We start from the raw sequence: 12,589 nt of genomic DNA on the forward strand, positions 1-12,589 counted from the left end.
TTTCTTCTCTCATTTTTTGTCTTGGTTCTTATGTACTTTTTATATTTTTTTTTCTACTCTCATTTTTTGTCTTGGTTCTTATGTACTTTTTATATTTTTTTTCTTCTCTCATTTTTTGTCTTGGTTCTTATGAACTTTTTATATTTCTTTTTCTTCTCTCATTTTTTTTCTTGGTTCTTATGTACTTTTTATATATTTTTTTCTACTCTCATTTTTTTTCTTGGTTCTTATGTGCTGTTTATATTTCTTTTTCTTCTCTCATTTTTGTCTTGGTTCATATGTACTTTTTATATTTCTTTTTCTTCTCTCATTTTTTGTCTTGGTCCTTATGTGCTTTTTATATTTCTTTTTCTTCTCTCATTTTTTGTCTTGGTTCATATGTACTATTATATTTCTTTCTCTTCTCTCATTTTTTGTCTTGGTTCATATGTACTTTTTATATTTCTTTTTCTTTTCTCATTTTTTGTCTCGGTTCATATGTACTTTTTATATTTCTTTTTCTTCTCTCATTTTTTTGATATTGGTTCATGTGTACTTTTCATATTACTTTTTCTTCTCTCATTTTTTGTCTCGGTTCATATGTACTTTTTATATTTCTTTTTCTTCTCTCATTTTTTGTCTTGGTTCTTATGTGCTTTTTATATTTCTTTTTCTTCTCTCATTTTTTGTCTTGGTTCTTATGTGCTTTTTATATTTCTTTTTCTTCTCTCATTTTTTCTCTTGGTTCTTATGTGCTTTTTCTATTTCTCTTTCTTCTCTCATTTTTTGTCTAATGTACTTTTTATATTTCTTTTTCTTCTCTCATTTTTTGTCTTGGTTCTTATGTACTTTTTATATTTCTTTTTCTTCTCTCATTTTTTTCTTGGTTCTTATGTACTTTTTATATTTCTTTTTCTTCTCTCATTTTTTGTCTAATGTACTTTTTATATTTCTTTTTCTTCTCTCATTTTTTGTCTTAGTTCTTATGTACTTTTTATATTTTTTTTTCTACTCTCATTTTTTGTCTTGGTTCTTATGTACTTTTTATATTTTTTTTCTACTCTCATTTTTTTCTTGGTTCTTATATACTTTTTATATTTTTTTTTCTACTCTCATTTTTTGTCTTGGTTCTTATGTACTTTTTATATTTTTTTTTCTTCTCTCATTTTTTGTCTTGGTTCTTATGTACTTTTTATATTTTTTTTCTACTCTCATTTTTTTCTTGGTTCTTATGTACTTTTTATATTTTTTTTTCTACTCTCATTTTTTGTCTTGGTTCTTATGTACTTTTTATATTTTTTTTTCTTCTCTCATTTTTTGTCTTGGTTCTTATGTACTTTTTATATTTTTTTTTCTACTCTCATTTTTTGTCTTGGTTCTTATGTACTTTTTATATTTTTTTTTCTACTCTCATTTTTTGTCTTGGTTCTTATGTACTTTTTATATATTTTTTTCTTCTCTCATTTTTTGTCTTGGTTCTTATGTACTTTTTATATTTTTTTTTCTACTCTCATTTTTTGTCTTGGTTCTTATGTACTTTTTATATTTTTTTTTCTACTCTCATTTTTTGTCTTGGTTCTTATGTACTTTTTATATTTTTTTTTCTTCTCTCATTTTTTGTCTTGGTTCTTATGTACTTTTTATATTTTTTTTTCTACTCTCATTTTTTGTCTTGGTTCTTATGTACTTTTTATATTTTTTTTTCTACTCTCATTTTTTTCTTGGTTCTTATGTACTTTTTATTTTTTTTTTTTCTTCTCTCATTTTTTGTCTTGGTTCTTATGTACTTTTTATTTTTTTTTTCTACTCTCATTTTTTTTCTTGGTTCTTATGTACTTTTTATATTTTTTTTTCTTCTCTCATTTTTTGTCTTGGTTCTTATGTACTTTTTATATTTTTTTTTCTACTCTCATTTTTTGTCTTGGTTCTTATGTACTTTTTATTTTTTTTTTCTACTCTCATTTTTTGTCTTGGTTCTTATGTACTTTTTATATTTTTTTTTCTTCTCTCATTTTTTGTCTTGGTTCTTATGTATTTTTTATATTTTTTTTCTACTCTCATTTTTTGTCTTGGTTCTTATGTACTTTTTATATTTTTTTTTCTTCTCTCATTTTTTGTCTTTGTTCTTATGTGCTTTTTATATTTCTTTTTCTTCTCTCATTTTTTCTCTTGGTTCTTATGTGCTTTTTCTATTTCTCTTTCTTCTCTCATTTTTTGTCTAATGTACTTTTTATATTTCTTTTTCTTCTCTCATTTTTTGTCTTGGTTCTTATGTACTTTTTATATTTCTTTTTCTTCTCTCATTTTTTTCTTGGTTCTTATGTACTTTTTATATTTCTTTTTCTTCTCTCATTTTCTCTCTAATGTACTTTTTATATTTCTTTTTCTTCTCTCATTTTTTGTCTTAGTTCTTATGTACTTTTTATACATTTTTTTCTACTCTCATTTTTTTCTTGGTTCTTATGTACTTTTTATATATTTTTTTTTCTTCTCTCATTTTTTGTCTTGGTTCTTATGTACTTTTTATATTTTTTTTTCTACTCTCATTTTTTTTCTTGGTTCTTATGTACTTTTTATATTTTTTTTTCTACTCTCATTTTTTGTCTTGGTTCTTATGTACTTTTTATATTTTTTTTTCTTCTCTCATTGTTTGTCTTGGTTCTTATGTACTTTTTATATTTTTTTTTCTACTCTCATTTTTTGTCTTGGTTCTTATGTACTTTTTATATTTTTTTTTCTACTCATTTTTTGTCTTGGTTCTTATGTACTTTTTATATTTTTTTTTCTACTCTCATTTTTTGTCTTGGTTCTTATGTACTTTTTATATTTTTTTTTCTACTCTCATTTTTTGTCTTGGTTCTTATGTACTTTTTATATTTTTTTTTCTTCTCTCATTTTTTGTCTTGGTTCTTATGTACTTTTTATATTTCTTTTTCTTCTCTCATTTTTTTTCTTGGTTCTTATGTACTTTTTATATTTTTTTTTTTCTCCTCTCATTTTTTGTCTTAGTTCTTATGTACTTTTTATATTTTTTTTCTTCTCTCATTTTTTGTCTTGGTTCTTATGTACTTTTTATATTTCTTTTTCTTCTCTCATTTTTTGTCTTGGTTCTTATGTACTTTTTATATTTTTTTTTCTACTCTCATTTTTTGTCTTGGTTCTTATGTACTTTTTATATTTTTTTTTCTACTCTCATTTTTTGTCTTGGTTCTTATGTACTTTTTATTTTTTTTTTTTTCTACTCTCATGTTTTGTCTTGGTTCTTATGTACTTTTTATATTTTTTTTTCTACTCTCATTTTTTGTCTTGGTTCTGATGTACTTTTTATATTTTTTTTCTACTCTCATTTTTTGTCTTGGTTCTTATGTACTTTTTATATTTTTTTTTCTACTCTCATTTTTTGTCTTGGTTCTTATGTACTTTTTATATTTTTTTTTCTTCTCTCATTTTTTCTCTTGGTTCTTATGTACTTTTTATATTTCTTTTTCTTCTCTCATTTTTTTTCTTGGTTCTTATGTACTTTTTATATTTTTTTTTCTACTCTCATTTTTTGTCTTGGTTCTTATGTACTTTTTATATTTTTTTTTCTTCTCTCATTTTTTGTCTTGGTTCTTATGTACTTTTTATATTTCTTTTTCTTCTCTCATTTTTTGTCTTGGTTCTTATGTACTTTTTATATTTTTTGTTCTACTCTCATTTTTTGTCTTGGTTCTTATGTACTTTTTATATTTTTTTTTCTACTCTCATTTTTTGTCTTGGTTCTTATGTACTTTTTATATTTTTTTTTCTACTCTCATTTTTTGTCTTGGTTCTTATGTACTTTTTATATGTTTTTTCTACTCTCATTTTTTGTCTTGGTTCTTATGTACTTTTTATATTTTTTTTTCTTCTCTCATTTTTTGTCTTGGTTCTTATGTACTTTTTATATTTTTTTTTCTACTCTCATTTTCTTCTTGGTTCTTATGTACTTTTTATATTTTTTTTTCTACTCTCATTTTTTGTCTTGGTTCTTATGTACTTTTTATATTTTTTTTTCTTCTCTCATTTTTTGTCTTGGTTCTTATGTACTTTTTATATTTTTTTTTCTACTCTCATTTTTTTCTTGGTTCTTATGTACTTTTTATATTTTTTTTTCTACTCTCATTTTTTGTCTTGGTTCTTATGTACTTTTTATATTTTTTTTTCTTCTCTCATTTTTTGTCTTGGTTCTTATGTACTTTTTATATTTTTTTTTCTACTCTCATTTTTTGTCTTGGTTCTTATGTACGTTTTATATTTTTTTATCTACTCTCATTTTTTGTCTTGGTTCTTATGTACTTTTTATATTTTTTTTTCTTCTCTCATTTTTTGTCTTGGTTCTTATGTACTTTTTATTTTTTTTTTTTCTACTCTCATTTTTTGTCTTGGTTCTTATGTACTTTTTATATTTTTTTTTCTACTCTCATTTTTTGTCTGGGTTCTTATGTACTTTTTATATTTCTTTTTCTTCTCTCATTTTTTGTCTTGGTTCTTATGTACTTTTTATATTTTTTGTTCTACTCTCATTTCTTGTCTTGGTTCTTATGTACTTTTTATATTTTTTTTTCTACTCTCATTTTTTGTCTTGGTTCTTATGTACTTTTTATATTTTTTTTTCTACTCTCATTTTTTGTCTTGGTTCTTATGTACTTTTTATATGTTTTTTCTACTCTCATTTTTTGTCTTGGTTCTTATGTACTTTTTATATTTTTTTTTCTTCTCTCATTTTTTGTCTTGGTTCTTATGTACTTTTTATATTTTTTTTTCTACTCTCATTTTCTTCTTGGTTCTTATGTACTTTTTATATTTTTTTTTCTACTCTCATTTTTTGTCTTGGTTCTTATGTACTTTTTATATTTTTTTTTCTTCTCTCATTTTTTGTCTTGGTTCTTATGTACTTTTTATATTTTTTTTTTCTACTCTCATTTTTTTCTTGGTTCTTATGTACTTTTTATATTTTTTTTTCTACTCTCATTTTTTGTCTTGGTTCTTATGTACTTTTTATATTTTTTTTTCTTCTCTCATTTTTTGTCTTGGTTCTTATGTACTTTTTATATTTTTTTTTCTACTCTCATTTTTTGTCTTGGTTCTTATGTACTTTTTATATTTTTTTTTCTACTCTCATTTTTTGTCTTGGTTCTTATGTACTTTTTATATTTTTTTTTCTTCTCTCATTTTTTGTCTTGGTTCTTATGTACTTTTTATTTTATTTTTTTCTACTCTCATTTTTTGTCTTGGTTCTTATGTACTTTTTATATTTTTTTTTCTACTCTCATTTTTTGTCTTGGTTCTTATGTACTTTTTATATTTTTTTTTCTTCTCTCATTTTTTGTCTTGGTTCTTATGTACTTTTTATATTTTTTTTTCTACTCTCATTTTTTGTCTTGGTTCTTATGTACTTTTTATATTTTTTTTTCTACTCTCATTTTTTTCTTGGTTCTTATGTACTTTTTATATTTTTTTTTCTTCTCTCATTTTTTGTCTTGGTTCTTATGTACTTTTTATTTTTTTTTTTTCTACTCTCATTTTTTGTCTTGGTTCTTATGTACTTTTTATATTTTTTTTTCTTCTCTCATTTTTTGTCTTGGTTCTTATGTACTTTTTATATTTTTTTTTCTACTCTCATTTTTTGTCTTGGTTCTTATGTACTTTTTATTTTTTTTTTCTACTCTCATTTTTTGTCTTGGTTCTTATGTACTTTTTATATTTTTTTTTCTTCTCTCATTTTTTGTCTTGGTTCTTATGTACTTTTTATATATTTTTTTCTACTCTCATTTTTTGTCTTGGTTCTTATGTACTTTTTATATGTTTTCTCTACTCTCATTTTTTGTCTTGGTTCTTATGTACTTTTTATATTTTTTTTTCTTCTCTCATTTTTTGTCTTGGTTCTTATGTACTTTTTATATATTTTTTTCTACTCTCATTTTTTTCTTGGTTCTTATATACTTTTTATATTTTTTTTTCTACTCTCATTTTTTGTCTTGGTTCTTATGTACTTTTTATATTTTTTTTTCTTCTCTCATTTTTTGTCTTGGTTCTTATGTACTTTTTATATTTTTTTTTCTACTCTCATTTTTTTCTTGGTTCTTATGTACTTTTTATATTTTTTTTTCTACTCTCATTTTTTGTCTTGGTTCTTATGTACTTTTTATATTTTTTTTCTTCTCTCATTTTTTGTCTTGGTTCTTATGTACTTTTTATATTTTTTTTTCTACTCTCATTTTTTGTCTTGGTTCTTATGTACTTTTTATATTTTTTTTTCTACTCTCATTTTTTGTCTTGGTTCTTATGTACTTTTTATATTTTTTTTTCTTCTCTCATTTTTTGTCTTGGTTCTTATGTACTTTTTATATATTTTTTTCTACTCTCATTTTTTGTCTTGGTTCTTATGTACTTTTTATATTTTTTTTTCTACTCTCATTTTTTGTCTTGGTTCTTATGTACTTTTTATATTTTTTTTTCTTCTCTCATTTTTTGTCTTGGTTCTTATGTACTTTTTATATTTTTTTTTCTACTCTCATTTTTTGTCTTGGTTCTTATGTACTTTTTATATTTTTTTTCTACTCTCATTTTTTTCTTGGTTCTTATGTCCTTTTTATATTTTTTTTTCTTCTCTCATTTTTTGTCTTGGTTCTTATGTACTTTTTATTTTTTTTTCTACTCTCATTTTTTGTCTTGGTTCTTATGTACTTTTTATATTTTTTTTTCTTCTCTCATTTTTTGTCTTGGTTCTTATGTACTTTTTATATTTTTTTTTCTACTCTCATTTTTTGTCTTGGTTCTTATGTACTTTTTATTTTTTTTTTTCTACTCTCATTTTTTGTCTTGGTTCTTATGTACTTTTTATATTTTTTTTTCTTCTCTCATTTTTTGTCTTGGTTCTTATGTACTTTTTATATTTTTTTTTCTACTCTCATTTTTTGTCTTGGTTCTTATGTACTTTTTATATTTTTTTTTCTTCTCTCATTTTTTGTCTTGGTTCTTATGTACTTTTTATATTTTTTTTTCTACTCTCATTTTTTGTCTTGGTTCTTATGTACTTTTTATATTTTTTTTTCTACTCTCATTTTTGTCTTGGTTCTTATGTACTTTTTATATTTTTTTTTCTTCTCTCATTTTTTGTCTTGGTTCTTATGTACTTTTTATATTTTTTTTTTCTACTCTCATTTTTTGTCTTGGTTCTTATGTACTTTTTATATTTTTTTTCTACTCTCATTTTTTGTCTTGGTTCTCATGTACTTTTTATATTTTTTTTTCTTCTCTCATTTTTTGTCTTGGTTCTTATGTACTTTTTATATTTTTTTTTCTACTCTCATTTTTTGTCTTGGTTCTTATGTACTTTTTATATTTTTTTTCTACTCTCATTTTTTTCTTGGTTCTTATGTACTTTTTATATATTTTTTTCTTCTCTCATTTTTTGTCTTGGTTCTTATGTACTTTTTATTTTTTTTTTTCTACTCTCATTTTTTGTCTTGGTTCTTATGTACTTTTTATATTTTTTTTTCTTCTCTCATTTTTTGTCTTGGTTCTTATGTACTTTTTATATTTTTTTTTCTACTCTCATTTTTTGTCTTGGTTCTTATGTACTTTTTATTTTTTTTTCTACTCTCATTTTTTGTCTTGGTTCTTATGTACTTTTTATATTTTTTTTTCTTCTCTCATTCTTTGTCTTGGTTCTTATGTACTTTTTATATTTTTTTTTCTACTCTCATTTTTTGTCTTGGTTCTTATGTACTTTTTATATTTTTTTTTCTACTCTCATTTTTTGTCTTGGTTCTCATGTACTTTTTATATTTTTTTTTCTTCTCTCATTTTTTGTCTTGGTTCTTATGTACTTTTTATATTTTTTTTTCTACTCTCATTTTTTGTCTTGGTTCTTATGTACTTTTTATATTTTTTTTCTACTCTCATTTTTTTCTTGGTTCTTATGTACTTTTTATATATTTTTTTCTTCTCTCATTTTTTGTCTTGGTTCTTATGTACTTTTTATTTTTTTTTTTCTACTCTCATTTTTTGTCTTGGTTCTTATGTACTTTTTATATTTTTTTTTCTTCTCTCATTTTTTGTCTTGGTTCTTATGTACTTTTTATATTTTTTTTTCTACTCTCATTTTTTGTCTTGGTTCTTATGTACTTTTTATTTTTTTTTTCTACTCTCATTTTTTGTCTTGGTTCTTATGTACTTTTTATATTTTTTTTTCTTCTCTCATTCTTTGTCTTGGTTCTTATGTACTTTTTATATTTTTTTTTCTACTCTCATTTTTTGTCTTGGTTCTTATGTACTTTTTATATGTTTTTTCTACTCTCATTTTTTGTCTTGGTTCTTATGTACTTTTTATATTTTTTTTTCTTCTCTCATTTTTTGTCTTGGTTCTTATGTACTTTTTATATTTTTTTTTCTACTCTCATTTTTTTCTTGGTTCTTATATACTTTTTATATTTTTTTTTCTACTCTTATTTTTTGTCTTGGTTCTTATGTACTTTTTATATTTTTTTTTCTTCTCTCATTTTTTGTCTTGGTTCTTATGTACTTTTTATATTTTTTTTTCTACTCTCATTTTTTTCTTGGTTCTTATGTACTTTTTATATTTTTTTTTCTACTCTCATTTTTTGTCTTGGTTCTTATGTACTTTTTATATTTTTTTTTCTTCTCTCATTTTTTGTCTTGGTTCTTATGTACTTTTTATATTTTTTTTTCTACTCTCATTTTTTGTCTTGGTTTTTATGTACTTTTTATATTTTTTTTCTACTCTCATTTTTTGTCTTGTTCTTATGTACTTTTTATATTTTTTTTTCTTCTCTCATTTTTTGTCTTGGTTCTTATGTACTTTTTATATATTTTTTTCTACTCTCATTTTTTGTCTTGGTTCTTATGTACTTTTTATATTTTTTTTTCTACTCTCATTTTTTGTCTTGGTTCTTATGTACTTTTTATATTTTTTTTTCTTCTCTCATTTTTTGTCTTGGTTCTTATGTACTTTTTATATTTTTTTTTCTACTCTCATTTTTTGTCTTGGTTCTTATGTACTTTTTATATTTTTTTTTCTACTCTCATTTTTTTCTTGGTTCTTATGTACTTTTTATATTTTTTTTTCTTCTCTCATTTTTTGTCTTGGTTCTTATGTACTTTTTATTTTTTTTTTCTACTCTCATTTTTTGTCTTGGTTCTTATGTACTTTTTATATTTTTTTTTCTTCTCTCATTTTTTGTCTTGGTTCTTATGTACTTTTTATATTTTTTTTTCTACTCTCATTTTTTGTCTTGGTTCTTATGTACTTTTTATATTTTTTTTTCTACTCTCATTTTTTGTCTTGGTTCTTATGTACTTTTTTTTTTTTTTTCTACTCTCATTTTTTGTCTTGGTTCTTATGTACTTTTTATATTTTTTTTCTTCTCTCATTTTTTGTCTTGGTTCTTATGTATTTTTTATTTTTTTTTTTCTACTCTCATTTTTTGTCTTGGTTCTTATGTACTTTTTATATTTTTTTTTCTTCTCTCATTTTTTGTCTTGGTTCTTATGTGCTTTTTATATTTCTTTTTCTTCTCTCATTTTTTCTCTTGGTTCTTATGTGCTTTTTCTATTTCTCTTTCTTCTCTCATTTTTTGTCTAATGTACTTTTTATATTTCTTTTTCTTCTCTCATTTTTTGTCTTGGTTCTTATGTACTTTTTATATTTCTTTTTCTTCTCTCATTTTTTTCTTGGTTCTTATGTACTTTTTATATTTCTTTTTCTTCTCTCATTTTTTCTCTAATGTACTTTTTATATTTCTTTTTCTTCTCTCATTTTTTGTCTTAGTTCTTATGTACTTTTTATATATTTTTTTCTACTCTCATTTTTTTCTTGGTTCTTATGTCCTTTTTATATTTTTTTTTCTTCTCTCATTTTTTGTCTTGGTTCTTATGTACTTTTTATATTTTTTTTTCTACTCTCATTTTTTGTCTTGGTTCTTATGTACTTTTTATATTTTTTTTCTACTCTCATTTTTTGTCTTGGTTCTTATGTACTTTTTATATTTTTTTTTCTTCTCTCATTTTTTGTCTTGGTTCTTATGTACTTTTTATATTTTTTTTTCTACTCTCATTTTTTGTCTTGGTTCTTATGTACTTTTTATATTTTTTTTCTACTCTCATTTTTTTCTTGGTTCTTATGTACTTTTTATATTTTTTTTTCTTCTCTCATTTTTTGTCTTGGTTCTTATGTACTTTTTATATTTTTTTTCTACTCTCATTTTTTGTCTTGGTTCTTATGTACTTTTTATATTTTTTTTTCTTCTCTCATTTTTTGTCTTGGTTCTTATGTACTTTTTATATTTTTTTTTCTACTCTCATTTTTTGTCTTGGTTCTTATGTACTTTTTATATTTTTTTTTCTACTCTCATTTTTTGTCTTGGTTCTTATGTACTTTTTATATTTTTTTTTCTTTTCTCATTGTTTGTCTTGGTTCTTATGTACTTTTTATATTTTTTTTTCTACTCTCATTTTTTGTATTGGTTCTTATGTACTTTTTATATTTTTTTTCTTCTCTCATTTTTTGTCTTGGTTCTTATGTACTTTTTATATTTCTTTTTCTTCTCTCATTTTTTTCTTGGTTCTTATGTACTTTTTATATTTTTTTTCTACTCTCATTTTTTGTCTTGGTTCTTATGTACTTTTTATATTTTTTTTTCTTCTCTCATTTTTTGTCTTGGTTCTTATGTACTTTTTATATTTCTTTTTCTTCTCTCATTTTTTTTCTTGGTTCTTATGTACTTTTTATATATTTTTTTCTACTCTCATTTTTTGTCTTGGTTCTTATGTACTTTTTATATTTTTTTTTCTTCTCTCATTTTTTGTCTTGGTTCTTATGTACTTTTTATATTTTTTTTCTTCTCTCATTTTTTGTCTTGGTTCTTATGTACTTTTTATATTTTTTTTTCTACTCTCATTTTTTGTCTTGGTTCTTATGTACTTTTTATATTTTTTTTTCTACTCTCATTTTTTTCTTGGTTCTTATGTACTTTTTATATTTTTTTTTCTTCTCTCATTTTTTGTCTTGGTTCTTATGTACTTTTTATATTTTTTTTTCTACTCTCATTTTTTGTCTTGGTTCTTATGTACTTTTTATATTTTTTTTTCTTCTCTCATTTTTTGTCTTGGTTCTTATGTACTTTTTATATTTTTTTTTCTACTCTCATTTTTTGTCTTGGTTCTTATGTACTTTTTATATTTTTTTTTCTGCTCTCATTTTTTGTCTTGGTTCTTATGTACTTTTTATATTTTTTTTTCTTCTCTCATTTTTTGTCTTGGTTCTTATGTACTTTTTATATTTTTTTTCTACTCTCATTTTTTGTCTTGGTTCTTATGTACTTTTTATATTTTTTTTTCTACTCTCATTTTTTGTCTTGGTTCTTATGTACTTTTTATATTTTTTTTTCTACTCTCATTTTTTGTCTTGGTTCTTATGTACTTTTTATATTTTTTTTTCTACTCTCATTTTTTGTCTTGGTTCTTATGTACTTTTTATATTTCTTTTTCTTCTCTCATTTTTTGTCTTGGTTCTTATGTACTTTTTATATTTCTTTTTCTTCTCTCATTTTTTTTCTTGGTTCTTATGTACTTTTTATATATTTTTTTCTACTCTCATTTTTTGTCTTGGTTCTTATGTACTTTTTATATTTTTTTTCTTCTCTCATTTTTTGTCTTGGTTCTTATGTACTTTTTATATTTCTTTTTCTTCTCTCATTTTTTTTCTTGGTTCTTATGTACTTTTTATATTTTTTTTTCTACTCTCATTTCTATCTTTGTTCTTATGTACTTTTTCTATTTCTCTTTCTACTCTCATTTTTGTCTTGGTTCTTATGTACTTTTTCTACTCTTATTTTGTCGCTGGGTGATTATTTACTGTTTATTTCTACTCTCTTCTTTTTTTTCTACTTCTCGCTCACTTGCCTATATTCCAAATATTAAATGACTTTTTCTTTTCTTTTTTTTCAAAACGGTTATTATTTTGTTTTTTATTGTTTGTTCAGTTGAACCTATTTGAATTGCAAGATTAGAGATTAGATGGCAAAATATACTTAATCCCGATATCATATAAAAGAGACCAAATTCCATAATCACCGTTATCACCGTGTGTCACCAATTTTTCAACAATTATATTTGTATTTTAGATAAGCAGAATTCTTTTTAAACAATATAAACACAACTTTTAAACAATATATACGGAACTTATTTTAAAATTTTAGACAATATAAATAGAACTTTTCATTATTTTAAACGGCATGCCACCCACCCCCACCCTCTTAAAAATATCAAACTACACTTGTTATCGGCCCCCGCAACTTCCTAATGTTAAGAACAGCTTTCCAAATAGACATCCCCAATTACAAAGGGTACAATGCAAGTAGTGTAGGAAAATGTAGAGTAGGTCTCGGTGTCAACAAATTTAGCAAGATAGACAGACAGTATTAAGTTAAATATTTATTGGAAGAAACATAATGTCTCTTCTTCATAAAAGAAGAAAATAACAAAGTCTTATTTTCACTGTAATAAACCTTAGTTTATTAAAGTGAAAATAATTAGAAATGTCCCTTGCTGACAAGATGTTCCAAGG

The sequence above is a fragment of the Euprymna scolopes genome, chromosome 13, assembly GCF_053919585.1.
Source record: "Euprymna scolopes isolate OS-2025 chromosome 13, ASM5391958v1, whole genome shotgun sequence".
NCBI classification, from domain to species: Eukaryota; Metazoa; Mollusca; class Cephalopoda; order Sepiida; family Sepiolidae; genus Euprymna; species Euprymna scolopes.